The sequence below is a fragment of the Rhinolophus ferrumequinum genome, chromosome X (genome assembly GCF_004115265.2).
Source record: "Rhinolophus ferrumequinum isolate MPI-CBG mRhiFer1 chromosome X, mRhiFer1_v1.p, whole genome shotgun sequence".
NCBI lineage: Eukaryota > Metazoa > Chordata > Mammalia > Chiroptera > Rhinolophidae > Rhinolophus > Rhinolophus ferrumequinum.
Window position 1 is genome coordinate 20485457 of NC_046284.1, and position 13756 is coordinate 20499212.

Below are 13756 nucleotides of genomic sequence, written 5' to 3' on the forward strand. Positions count from 1 at the left end.
ACTGTGAGAATTATCCGTGTGGGTTTGTAGAACTCTACCTCCTAAGTTTCATGTCTTCTCTTGGACGCCAGAGGACTGTAGGAGGTTGGCCATTATGGGTCCCTGCTCCCTGGTTTGTCTCCTTCTCATCCTACTCGCTGGTCTTCACCTCAACCCTTCAGGATTCTCCACCTCCCAGCGTCTGTGTGCTCACGAGTGGTGGGTCAGCAGTCACAGCTCAGGGATGCTCAGACGCCCTCTGCTCCATCCCCCAGCCACACCTGACCCTTTGAGGAGGGACTGTGGCCGTATCCTGACAATGCCAAATCAGAGCATGCGCAGTGAAAGGGACAGAAACAAGGAAGAGGGTGCAAAGGACATGGAGGGGTTAGATCGTCGGCATAATAGAGAGCTGGGGGCGACGGACTGGGCTGAGGAGAGAAAATGGCAGTCCCTGGGCTGTAGGTGGGGGAGTGAACAGGAAAGGTGTTGTAGAAATGATTAACACGTTGGGAGGACACACAGACAGTGGAGGGGAGAGCAGAGAGAGGGTAAGAGAAGGCTGCGTGGAGTTTAGTTTTGCACCGCACTTTACAGGAGAAGAGTTGTGCTTAGAATGTGTGACGGTTTGAATTTTTCCTCTTTATTTGAATGGAATCTTACTGGTCATTTCAGCTTGCCCTTACCCCCCACTGCTCCTCTCTCTTAGCTCTCCCTGTCCTCCCTGCAGCTTAGCTCTCACTTCTGAATGCCCAATTGCCCACTTAATTCCCATTTCCAATTTCCCTGAGTGAGTATCTGACTTTTCCAGCACTCCCTTTGGGGAGCTTTGTTTCCTGGAAGCCCTCGCACTAGACTTGGGGACTTACGGGCTAGCTTCACTTCAGTCAAATGAGTTCTCTTCCATCATCTGTGGCCTGAGCACCTTTACTTCACGTGGCACAAATAAAGGGACCTGGGGACAAAGAAAAGAACAATTACCTTTTGAAGGCCTTGAAGATATGACATTCCCATATTACAGTGTCCCACGCTCTCATTTTTAAAATATTAAGTAGAACCAAAGAGGCACAAAGCTGTACTTTCTAAATGATGTTGTCATGAGCATCAGAGTAATAAACAAAGGGCATCCTAAATTTCACACCTGGCTCGTGGCCTGTTCTCAAACAATGTCTTCTGACCAGGGCAAGCAACTAGGCTGTAGAGGGGGAACACAGTGGATGTCTCCCCAAAATGCCGATGGAGAGGAGTCTTGGGTGCCAGAGTCACCTAGTATTACATCGCTACTCCTTTGTATTTTTTCACATTAAAGGTGGGGGATCTCTGACATGCAGTGTGATCTCCCCATCTGCCAGTGTGTGCCAGCTCCTCCATAAAATGTGAGACTGAATAGACTCCTCTCCAGCATAACCCAAGAAAGGTGTATTGGCACAAAAACACATCAAACAAAAAGGAGTGAAAATCAAGGTTTATTTTAATAGCCGAAACAAGACAAGAGTTGGTTATTCTAAATGATTTGTCTCTTTGCGTTTTTCAAAATTACGGGCAGGCATAAATAGATAAGTGACATGATTTTTTGACAAAGGCCACCTCCACTCTATTGCATCTTGTGCCAGCCTCCACACCCACTTTGACAGATCCACATCACATCTCTGCATCCCCAGTTGCCTACTCAGTAAATAGCTCAGCACGTTTCTGGAGGTCACGCTGGGTCTTACGTGTTTGTCTCCCCTCCACCTGAGGATGGGTGAGAGCTTGCTGGGAGTGACTTCAGACTGGCCTCTATTCATGATTGGTCGACACCACAGATGGGTTCAGGAAAGGAGCACGACCTGGAAAGCCTGAAAAAGATGATGAAACCCAGTTAATCCAGCAGACCCAGGGGCCTCTTCCTCCTGCCCCTCTTCACCCCCCCCCCATACACACTTGTTTGCAGCAGTAGTCCTAAGAGATTGCTTTGGGACATCTTCTGACTTTACATGCCAACCTTATCGTTTCTTTCATTTTGTCATGTACATGGGTCTGCGCCTAGAATCAGTTCTTTTCCATTGACGGTTTTTCAAGTCCTGTTTTAATTGCTAAATCTATAGCATAGATTTTCATATATTGTAGGGAAAGCTCACTATCATGGGTCCTCCCACATTTTCAATTCTGTTTACTGAATAATCAGCTTATTCGTGGCAAAAACCTCTTGAGGTTCATGACTGTGCTTGCACTGATACATAGATTCATCGTGGGAGGAACTGAGAGGGGTACAATAATTAGTTTTCCTATCCAGCAAGAGATGGTATTTTTAGTGTCAAAACAGGAAATACAACACAAAAGTTTTGTGCATATTTCCCCCTACTTTAAAAGTGATATTCACCTGTGTTTAGTTGCCAGAGTGAAGTGGTTATACTATTTCTGTTATTTCATATTTTATTCTTAGAGGAGTATATAATATCTTCTTTGGTGGGTTTAACTTGTATCCAATATTAATTTTGGTAAAATATCGCGTGATTGACCTGGTTATTCTAAAAAGATATTCGTGTAAGAAGATGTAGGCAATTTTCCAATTCCTTATATAAATAAACTATAGTATATCAATAATATGAAATAAAATGCAGCTAGAGAAAAGGATAAAGGGGTCTTTTCTATGTACTGACATAGAAAGGATCTCCAAGAAATGTTCTTTGAAGAAGGAAGCTTAGGTGCAAGAAACAATAGATGAGAAATAATAGGTATCTCATCCTCCCATTTGTCTTTCTTCACAGAGTCAGCCAAATGGATCAAAGTAAATGCAAAGAATAAGATCTGAAAAATTTACAGCAAACTGGTAATGGTAGTTCTTCTGGTGTAGGGGGTGTAAGATGGTGGACTGTGACAAAGGGATTTGCGAGGGATTATCAGTAGATCTTTATAAATGTAACTCAGAAGTGTATTTTCTATAACATGGATGTAAAAATGATGTAAAAAGGGTATAAAAAAGACGATTCTATAAAATTCTTTAAATCAAATAGGAGTTCTCAAAAGCACAGATTTGAGACACACGGAGATGCAAATGTCAAGGCAGGTTGCCCCTCACTCATTAGCTCAGCTTGTTTCCTCCAAGGGAGGGACACTGGAGCTCAGGAGATAGGCACCCAAAACCAAACAGTGAGCCAATCTGGAACTGGAGTTCAAGGCAAGAGAGCAGATTCAGCCAGGGAAGATGCTCTACCCTGTCTGTGTCTTTAAGAGCTTCTCGTTCAGGAGGGAAAGAGGGGGTGACGGCACCCATTCTCCAGTGTCTTAGGCTCCCTAGGGCCTCCCCGTTTGACCAGCAATGCGGTAATGAGAATCACAGCACCAGCAACACCAGACCTCTGCTCGGGCTGTGTGCCTGCCAAGCACTTGTCCACGGACTTTACTAGAGTAGCTCATGGAACGTCTAACAGCTTTGGTGGGTGCCACTGTCATGCCCTTTCACCAAGGGCGGGGAACTGAGGCAGGCACAGGAAAGGTATGCACTGGCCCAAGGTCACATACCTAGTATGTGACAGAACCAGGATGTGAACCCATTTGTCTGGTTTCAGAGCCTCAGCCTCCCACCCTTCGGGATGCCTCCTATCGATCCTTGTGGAAGGCAAGAAAACGATGGACGGCCTTCTGAGTGTTTTGGTGTTTACACCAAACCTACATGACTGAGCCCTCCCTGCCACTCAAGAAAAGATAAAGTGTGGCTTGGGTCCCTCTTACAGGCATCTGGGCCTCAGTTTCCTGAGTTGTTACGTGAGGCTGAGTGGAGCAGCCAGTGTGGGAGCAATCACATGTTCTTCCAATAGTCATTTTAGCTCCTCAGAGAGCAGCACTGTACCAGACACGAAGCCCTGTCTTCACCGTCAGTCCTCTCCCATCCTGTGAAACTCCATGTCTTATCTCTGGCAATACCCACATGGGTCACATTTAAATGTTAACTATTTAGTTCTGTTTCAGAGACCTGCATGGTAATATGGCATGAGAAGTGTGACTACTCACGGCCATATCTTCTACACCTAAATGCCCCATTTATGTGAAGTGACATTTTAAAAAGGCAATGATTTAAGAGTCATGGCCAAGGCTGCATCCAGAGATCCAGAAAGAGTAGAAAATCCTACCTGAGACTGAGTTCTCGCGCACCTCCCTTTGAGTGATCGGATCTTGAAGTCAGAATCGCTGACCACTGCCAGGTGGAGCTGCTGAAACACAATGAACAGTGTTAGGACATCTTGGTAACTCCACCCACAGGAGAAGTTTCAAGTGGAGAGATTTTGCTCAAGCCAATGAGATGCTCTGAGGCCAAGACAGCTGAGCGTCAAGGGCACAGAAAGCAGAAGGTACCCAAACATAGGTCATATGTGCTCTCTCTTCCAGCACCTCTCACTCACCTTATCCAGCCCGGATTACGAGGTAACCAGGTGGTGGTGACCAGGGCTTGGCTCTTGTAAACAGGGGAGGTTACAAGGTTCTAAAGGTCATTGTGAGTCGTCATGACACCTCTCCTCACCTAAGCAATCAGGCCCTCGGGCTCAGAGAGACAGTGGAAAGAGGAGAGAGGGAACTTGTCTCCCTCCTTACCTTGCCTTCCAGATCAATTGCTGCTCCTGCAGGAACTCGGGTGGTCTGGGAGATAGAACATCCTGATACACCAAGATAATGTGGCATCTTCACTTACCATCAAAATAACTAAATGAGTCCCAGTTCTGTGTGACCTTGGGCAAATCCCTTAAACTGGGATCTTCAGGTTCCCCCTTATTAAAGTACAGGTACCAATAGCATCTCCAGCCTTAAGGGTTTGTGAGGATTAAGTGAGATGGTACTGTAGTCCCCCCATATCGGCACTTTCATTCTCAGCATTTTCAGTTACCCTCAGTCAAGGGCCGTCCGGAAATATTACAAGGAAAATTTCAGAAATGAACAATTCCTATATGTGATATCTGCTCCCTCTTCCAGCAAGTCTCCATCTCTCACTGTATCCAGTCCTGAACCAGAAGTAACCCAGGTGCTTGTGGCCAGTGTTCAGATCTTGCCATCGAGTGTGCTCACAAAGTTCTGAGAGCCATTTTGAGTCCCATGTCTCCTTTTAGTGCTTAACCCATCAGGCCCTGGGGCTGAGAGAAGGGTAGTGGGATAAGGGGAAAGGAATTTTTTTCTCCTCCTTTGCTCTCTCTTCCAGACCAATTTTACTCCTGTCGGCTGCTCAAAATAACCCCCGTGGTCTGTGTAAAACACTCGGATACGTTTAGCTCATGCAGCATCTTCATCTGCTATTTACAAAATGAAGTGACTCGATGAACCCCCAGCTTGCTGGGTGATAGCTATGTGGAGGACTCACATTTGCCCCTATTTGTAAAATGATGCTGCAAACAGAAGTGGTTGGGAGCACAAGCGCAGGAGACAGGCTGCTGTTTTCTAATCCCAGTTCTGTGTCCTTGGGCAAGTCTTTTACCCTTTCTGATCCACAGTTTTTGCCGTGTAAAGTGCGATGACAACACTTCCCCCCTTAGGCTTTTGTGAGGTCCTCGGCTATGCAACAACTCGTGTTCACACAAACGAGAACATTCCATGTGCATCCCTGAAAGATCTGTCAGAATCTGCTGTTGAGAATCTCAGCTGCAATCAGTCAGCATGCACCATATTTCCAGAGAGCTAGGATAACTACCCTTGCAGCCATGCACGAACTCAATTCCAGTTCTCACTGATACAGGGGATCCCGTAGTCTGCCTGGGACACAGACGGGTGCTAGTCGGGCATCTAGGCTTGAAGCACTGCTGCTGGTGGTGCTTATGGTAGGTCCTCAGGGAGCCATTACCCCAACTCAGGTACATGACCATGACATTCCGCAGCCCACAGACACACCAAACTTCAGCCTCTGTCTACAGTGCCTTTGTTATTGCTGCTGCCTATGCCTCTGTTGCGACAGAGCTCGCGATCCTCAGCGTCACTAGGGGAAAACACTCATTGTACCCCTGTGGCACAACCACGGTGTTAATCTGACTTCAGCCCAGGGTCTTTGAACCTAGTAAACAATCATTGCCACTGGGGAGGCCCTTAACTCTGGTGATAATGATTTCAGACTCTGTGGAAGAAGAAATTTATAAATGTGGTCAGGGTAAGAGGACCTCCTACCCTGTATAGCTGGTACCTACCTAAAACAAACAACAAACAAGCCTGGATACAGAGGGAAGAAAGAAAAACTGAATGAGAGGTCCACAAGTTGACCCACTTGGAAATCCAACATTTACTAGAACAATTTATGCAGATGCTCCTCGACTTATGATGGGGTCACTTTTGTCCCGATTTGGTTATGACTGGTTAATCGTAAGTTGAAAATATGGTAAGTCGAACTTGCACTTAGTACACGTAACCTACCGAACATCCTAGCTTAGCTCAGCCTACCTCAGACAGGCTCAGAACACTTCTATTGGCCCACAGTTAGGCAATTATCTTGAGTAATGGGCTGGCAGGACTGTGTTCCTTTGGGCATTCTAGGGAAGGATCCATTCTCTTGCCTTTCCCAGCTTCTACACGTGGCCCACATGCACTAGTTCATAGATCCCATCATGCCAACCTCTGCTGTAATATTCACATATCCTCCTCTGCCTCTTACAGAGCTATTGATTGACCCTGTCAGTAAGCACAACATAAAAACAAAACAAAAACAAAACTTTGACATCTTTTACTAATTTTGGGGTTCCGGAGACAACATGTTCCTCATTTAAAAATTGTACTTCAACCAGTTTATGCTGGTGCTTTCAAATAAGCCCACCTGAAACGGGAGCCTTTCCAACACGAGGCCCTATTACCTGTCTAAATTCCAATACAACAGACGCTCTTATTAGTGCCCCCCAGAGACCCTTTCACTATAGAATTTTAGAAACCTTCCTTCATACATCCAGGAGTCTCTGGACCACCTGTAATAGCCATGAATCACCCATGATCTTCTGATGCAAACACTTGGACCCAAGGCTACTTGCTATAAGAATGGCAATTGGTGGCCACAAACTGGGCTCCTCTGGAAATAGGCTCTAAGACAGTGATTTTTTCATACCCAGTTACGCATTATGCCTTGCGTCATGGAAGCAGCACCCCACAATCTTGGCACAGACACCAAGATCTCCTTACCACCTGATAGAGCCAAACCAGGCCCCTCTGGCACATCCCAGCTGGAGGAGAGAATGGCTTTCTCTGCTCTCAAATTTTTTTTTTTTTTTTTTTTTTGCCGGATGCCCTAGTGTAGAAGTAAGTAATCCTTTTCCTGAAACCCCTGACTTAATGGGGAGGCCCTTGGCATTAAATGACTGAAAAGCAAAGGGTGTTTGTACAGCTCATCACCACCATCATATGTGATGGAGCCTGATCAAGAAGTTTCCAACTCAAATATATGGTGATGGAAGGAGAACTGACTCCGGGTGGTGAACACACAATGGGATTTATACATGATGTAATACAGAATTGTGCACCTGAAATCTATGTAATTTTACTAACAATTGTCACCCCAATAAATTTAAAAAAAATAATAAAAGCAAAAAAAAAATGTAGGAGGTGTAGGCTTGGTAGTTGGGAAGGTGAAATGAAACTTATCTGTAAAACAAAGAAAATAGGATGATGATCCTTTAGTTCTGATATGTTCATATTTTATACTCAGTGCAGGTCAATGAAACTAGGATAAGCTACTTTAATTGTGGCTTGCAAGTTTTAGAGCTATCATGCTTCCATGATTATAGGAAATAAAGTGTTTTGTTAAGCTGCTCCCTGATTTTTTCCAATATCATTGAACATTTTACTCCTATTATTTTAAGGGAGCCTTTAAAATACCTAAACTTGGTATTTTCATCTGAAAAACTACAAAAGGTGTATGTAAGAATGGGGCTACAGACCAAAGGACCTCCTTTTAGAAAAAGGTGGCACCAGGAAACATCACTTAGCCTCAGCAATGACTTCAGTGGCAGAGGTTTTGCTGGCAAATAGTGAAAAAAGTGTATTATTCCCTCTCCCCCCAGAGAACCACAATGAACAGCATCCCCCACCGTGGGTTTCTGAACATGGAGCTATTTTTGAGTGTGAATTCTTTTAAGGAAGTGTTTACCAAAGTCAATCATTCTCATACCACCTTCAAGCCATATGTCTTTACTTATATGTGGTATATAAAACTGAAAGCAACAAAGGAACAAGACAAACAAATGAAGAAACAAAAACTCATAGACACAGACAACAGTTTAGTGGTTACCAGAGGGTAAGGGGGTTGAGGGGTGGTAGATGAGGGTAAAGGGGATCAAGTATATGGTGATGGAAGGAGAACTGACTCTGGGTGGTGAGCCCACAATGGGATATATAGATAATGTATTACAGAATTGTACACCTGAAACCTGTATCATTTTACTAACAAATGCCACCCCAATAAATTTAATAAAAAGTAAAAAGAAAAAAAAAAGAAGTTTCCAACTGATAGCATTTCATGCAGTTGTCCACGCCAATAATTTCTTGAATCTGAAAATTATTACAGACTCTTTGCCCATTGCCAATGACCTGGCCATCTGATACAGCCAATGGCAGCAACAAAAAGTCCTTATCGAAGGTTGCTGACAATGGTGTAGAGAATTCTGGGAATTTCTTGCCTCATGGATATCAAAAACAGCTATGCAAGGCTGGTTCAACATTTGAAGATTGATTAATGAAATCCGTCATATCAAGGATAAGGGGTGGAAAGAAAAAACCTGTTCCCATGCTACAGCAGTCCATGAGGAGCATCCATGAGCCAACTTGGGGCTTTGTGGGCCCTCTAGGGCCAATGACAGGAGAAAGAAGGGCAGCGAAGACAGCTCTGCAAGCTCTGCTCTTCCCTGCTGAACAAGGCAGCTGAGGCTCAAAGGGCATTGCCAGGGGACAATCACCAGCCAAACACACTCAAGCTCCATAGGGGCATCTATGTTGATGCAGTTCCAGGCATCTGTTTCTTCCAGAAACCCCAAGGCCCTGAGACAGTGCTTGGGAACTCCAGTTGCTTGTTTGTGCCGAGCTGACTCTATCGTCATTCCTTGGGTGCATATCCTGGAACGAAGGCCCTCTTCCACGCACATTTAGCTGACATATATTTTGGAAACTGGCCAGGATGCTGGAGACACAATTTTGAAGACGGCAGAGGTCATCCTCCAGAGCTCACAGGTCAGTGTGGAGCCCCAAGGTGGCCTGGAAGCTAACAGGATGTTATACGCAGGGTGAACTCACTTGTCAGTTACCTGCATCTCTTTTCTGCGCACCCTGATTTTTCCTCCAACTTTTAGGTTTTCAAGCTTTCAAACCTACTGAAAAGTTGAGATAATAGTGCAAAGAACACCCACGTACCATTTACCTAGACTAGAATTGCTTCAACTTTACATATTTGATTCTCTCTCTCTCTCTCTCTCTCTCTCTCTCTCTCTCTCTGTCTCTCACAGATGTACACTTTTATAGTTATAAGTGTTCTATCAGTCCACAAAATCCCCCAATTTTCCCAATATCATGTTTTGTACCTTGTTCCTAATCAAATATTATACAACACATTTACTTGTCATGTCTTTGTAGTCTAATTTCATCTAGAACACATCCACACTTGTCTAGGCTTTTCCCTTACAAGATAGTGATGTTTTTGAAAACTTCATTCCAAGCAGAATGCCTCTAACATAATTTGCCTGATTTTTCTTCTTATTAGACTGAAGTTAAACATTAAGGTGTCTCAAGATTTGTCCGTTGTAATTAAAGGAGAATTTCCTCTTTATAATAAGTAATCTGAAAGTGTGCAAATGCCATATTTTCCTACAATCTTTCACTCAATGGTTTTAGCATCCATCGATACTTTTTTCCTAAATAAATTATTATAAGGCTGGTGAAACATGGTGATGTTTTTAAGGATGTTATTTTTCTTTTCCATTGTTTAGTTGGCATTATTTGCTCATCACGGTTTAAACTTTCTGCATGGCTCATGAACCCTTCAGCTTAGAGGTGTTGTGGGTTTTTTCATTTGTTTAGATTTCAACCATTTCATTACTTTTGAATAGAAGTCACTGTTTGCAAGCTAGGACACAGAACCAAACTGTGGCAGCCTAGTCCTCTAGGGACCCAGGATGAGTTTTACCATCTTCAGCAGAATGACATCATAATAGAAGCTGCTAACAACAGGCTTATAACCTCTAAGTAATAAACACGTTTCTACATTTTTCCTTAGTGTACACCCGAAAGTCTAGTCATTCAAGGCATGATGCACAGAACATCTGGTGTACGAACGACACAATGAACCCAGTTATATGCTGACCAACCTGCTGGTGAACCAGATCAGAGCTGGACAGATTGGTGAATGTAGAAAGTGTTTACAATTTGAAAACCTGCTCTGAGGATTTAAAGATTGCTGGTTACGGTCAAGAAGAAAGCAAGTCAAAGAATATTACAGATGCACCAACACTGATATTTGATTTTCGCATTCTTACATTAGAACACAAAGTTAGAGATGAGTATCAAGAATAACACACTAGGACATTTTCCATATAAATTACTTAGTAAAGAAGAAATTTGACATACTGCATTCTTCCATTTGCTCCAAGGACAAATCAGCAATGTGGCCTACTGAAAAGAAACGCTCAACTCTAAAAAGGGTGGTGCCAGCACCATTTCCCACGACAGTATACCCTCTGGCTTTCCCACAGAGTAACACTGCTATTCTTCCATGATAGATATTCAAGTGGAAAAAGCTGGGCGGAGGATTTGCCAGGGCCAGGAAGTACCTCTTGCTAGAATGTGAAAAATAGAGCATGTCTTACTTAGCTAACTTTAAGCTCAGTCCCTCCTGAAGATGTTAATGAGCTTACAATTAGTTAAGAAGGGACTCATACAGTCTGTGTGTTGCTTGTTAAACATCTGCAATATGCAGAATTCCTTGACCAGCAGACACTGTTTCTGGCCACCGTCTTAAAGCTGAATGGTCCCATTTCTGATTCTTCTCCAATGGCTAAGGTGGGTGCAAGTCATCAAAGTCTGCAATGTCAGGAGTAACCCCCGTGGCCTTTGAATGCATAGTAGGGGTTGCCCAGCTGGTAAGTCCAGGGGTGGGGGCAGGAACGTGCCCATTTGCCCCACCCCCGAACCTTGGCTGCCTGCAGGACGGAGCCTATGATGATGACTTAGGCTCCAAAGGAAAACAGCACTGTAGCTAGCTAAGTGGTCTTCAGTGGGATCTCAGGAGGGCTTTCCTCAAACTGAAGGTCTGTGTAACCATGGTCTGTGCTGAGGAGCCTTGAGCATTTCACTTTAACTACCTGGGATTCCAGTAGCCAGGTGAGTTCCAGATGGCATGCTAACAGGCTGCCCCAGCTGCAGTCCGAGCACAGGTCAGACCTTTCACCCAGAGCTCCCTCATGGCCCGCAGCTGAACAGCCCCAGGTCTCCTGGCAAGCCTCACCTAACTGCCCCCAAGGACGTCCCCATCCCCCAACCCACCCAACCAGCGTGGCAATGGAAAATCTTACAAAAGTACTTGGTTATTTCAACTACGCTTCTATGAGTGCTTATGCCAGGCACTGCTTGCACAGTATATATTATCTTCCTAACACCTCTGCAGTTCCCCTGCAAGGAAGGTGTGAGAATCCCCATATTGCAGTCAGAAACCTCACTTTAGAAAAGTTGAGTTCCTTGTCCAAGCCAGAGTTCAAACCTAGGTCAATCAAGCTCCTGAGCCCTTTTCCTATTCAATGTTAGACCATAGTGTCTCCCTAGGAGTGAATAACATTATTTTGTTAGGCATGAACCACGGATGTCACTTTTTCTGCTGACCTATGAAGCTCAAAATGGGCCATGCTGACCACTCTTGCAGGTCAGGTACACATTTCAGATACCTGGATGGGCAAAAATCCCTGTGTGCGACTGGCCAGCAATCAAGGTTTCCATGAGTTCCATTGGGTTGAATTTATCTGCTCTTCAGTTGTCACATGCGTTTTACATTTCACAGAAGACTTGAACTTTTCAGATTTTTTCCCACTAGGTTCAATACTGATTTCACTGGATTATGTTAATACAGCAACACCCAAGACCATTATACTTCCTGAAAATGGATGAACTCCGATGAGTATTTATAGCACAACAGCAGATATGTGAAATTGCCAGGTTGAACCAGAAAGATATTAACTGGATTCTCACCAGGACCAGCAAACAGCATAAGGACCCTGGCTCGCAGCCAGCCTCTGGTGTCTGCAAGGAACTAATACATGGAACAATGATGGGACCACACAGGGAACTGTGGGCTCCTGGAGCTGCTGACTTTGTACTAATAGGCCAGGCAAAACTTCTTAGCAGAGTGTAAAGCACCTATGAGATAATCTCGGATGATCAGGAAGAAAGTGGAACTTTCCAGGCAACCTAGGATATGTCGAAATAGCCAAGATACTTTTTGAAATAGGACCAATTAAGATCCAAAGGACTTTATTTATTCATTTAGAGAGGAAATTAATATAGCACAGATATCACCCTTTGCAATGTGAAACTTTGTGATTTGTAATATATTCCTGGAACCCTGCAGCCAACATCACTACATACTCCAGAACCTTTTCCTCACCCCCAAAAGAAGAAAGATACCCATCAGCATTCATCACCATCATCTCCAGCACCACCAGCCCTGGCAACCACTAAGCTCAGTTCTGGCTCTATGAATTTGCCTGTTTTGTACTTTTCCTGTGCATGGACCCTAAAATGTGTAGTACTTTCTGACTGGTTTTTCTCACATAGCACAATGTTTTCAAGACTCATCCATGTTGTAGAAGGCATCACTGCTTCATTCTTTTATGTGGCTGGACACTTGCCCGTCGCATGGATATACCACTTTTTAAATCTAATAATCGGTAGATGGACATATGTCTGTTTCCTCTATTTGGGAATTATGAATAAAGGCTCCATGATCATCTGTGCACAGTTGCTTGTGTGGACATATGTTTTGAACTGTGTTGGATGTATACTAGGGAGAGAAATTGCTGGGTCATAGGGTAACTGTTTACATTTTTGAGACATTTTACTAATTTTAAAATTCTATCTTTCCATTACTTCCAGCAAGTTTGAGGTCTCCACAAGTGTCAAAATGCGAATTTCAGAGCAACAATGGGCCATCAAATACCCAGGCACACTTATGAAAATGCCCTTATGGGAGCCCATGTGAGTGTCAGCGCCTCAGCGTTTCAGGGTGTGGCGCAAACCTGTGTGTTTAACAAGCTCTCCGGTGAAATTCTCCCCCCACAAAGGGCACAGAATCTTGACCCGGGTCACAGTACATTCACAAGAGCTCCCACCCCCACCTGCACCTCGTGGCTTCTGGCTGAGGTTGCACCAACAGCAGGACCCAGAGCGCCCCTCCCTGGCGCCACAGGGAAGAAAAAACAGGTTCTGGCTTAGTGGCCTGAGGTCAGGGTGAAACCGAGGCGGTCAGGATCTTCCCGACAGTCAGCAGGAAGAGCCAGCGGGAGAGCTCGTCTAGCGTGCCGCGCTCAGGCAGTGAGTCCCGGGCGTCTGACGGCGCGGGCACGGTGGGCACTGGGAGAAGGGTTCGCTTGGATTCTTGGGCTCCCACGGGCTGTCTTCAGCACGGAACTGTAGACGGGCAGGGCAGGAGGGAGCGGATCCGGACCCCGTCCCCCAAGCCGCGCGAGAAAGGGAGTGGTGGGCACCGGGTCCCCGTCCCTCCAAGGGTGGAGAATGGGAGGAGTGTTGGGTACCGGGCAAGCGGCCCTCGGTGGGCTGCGGAAATGGGTGGAGCGGAGGGACTCCGGCC

The 13756-nt window shown here is 45.0% G+C and overlaps 1 pseudogene; it reads right to left on the reverse strand.

Moving 5' to 3' along the window:
* Positions 1 to 10954: 10954 nt before the first annotated feature.
* LOC117033682 (transmembrane protein 230-like) lies at positions 10955 to 11425 on the reverse strand (annotated as a pseudogene).
* Positions 11426 to 13756: the final 2331 nt, after the last annotated feature.